The 335-nt window shown below is 47.8% G+C and overlaps 1 protein-coding gene across 1 annotated transcript in view; it reads left to right on the forward strand.

Moving 5' to 3' along the window:
* Positions 1-335, forward strand: part of LOC119286456 (uridine kinase-like protein 3) — a 12890-nt gene that overhangs the window by 8242 nt on the left and 4313 nt on the right. The window lies entirely within an intron of this gene.

Below are 335 nucleotides of genomic sequence, written 5' to 3' on the forward strand. Positions count from 1 at the left end.
GGATGATGTGGTGCTAGTTGACGATAGTCGGACGGGGGTAAATAGGAAGTTAGAGTTATGGAGACAAACCTTGGAATCGAAAGGGTTTAGGCTTAGTAGAACTAAAACCGAGTACATGATGTGCGGTTTCAGTACTACTAGCTGTGAGGAGGAGGAGGTTAGCCTTGATGGCCAGGTGGTACCTCGGAAGAACACCTTTCGGTATTTGGGGTCAATGTTGCAGGAGGATGGGGGTATTGATGAAGATGTGAACCATCGAATCAAAGCCGGATGGATGAAGTGGCGCCAAGCTTCTGGCATTCTCTGTGACAAGAGAGTGCCACAAAAGCTAAAAG

This window comes from Triticum dicoccoides, chromosome 4A, assembly GCF_002162155.2.
Source record: "Triticum dicoccoides isolate Atlit2015 ecotype Zavitan chromosome 4A, WEW_v2.0, whole genome shotgun sequence".
In the NCBI taxonomy this organism is placed as follows: Eukaryota; Viridiplantae; Streptophyta; class Magnoliopsida; order Poales; family Poaceae; genus Triticum; species Triticum dicoccoides.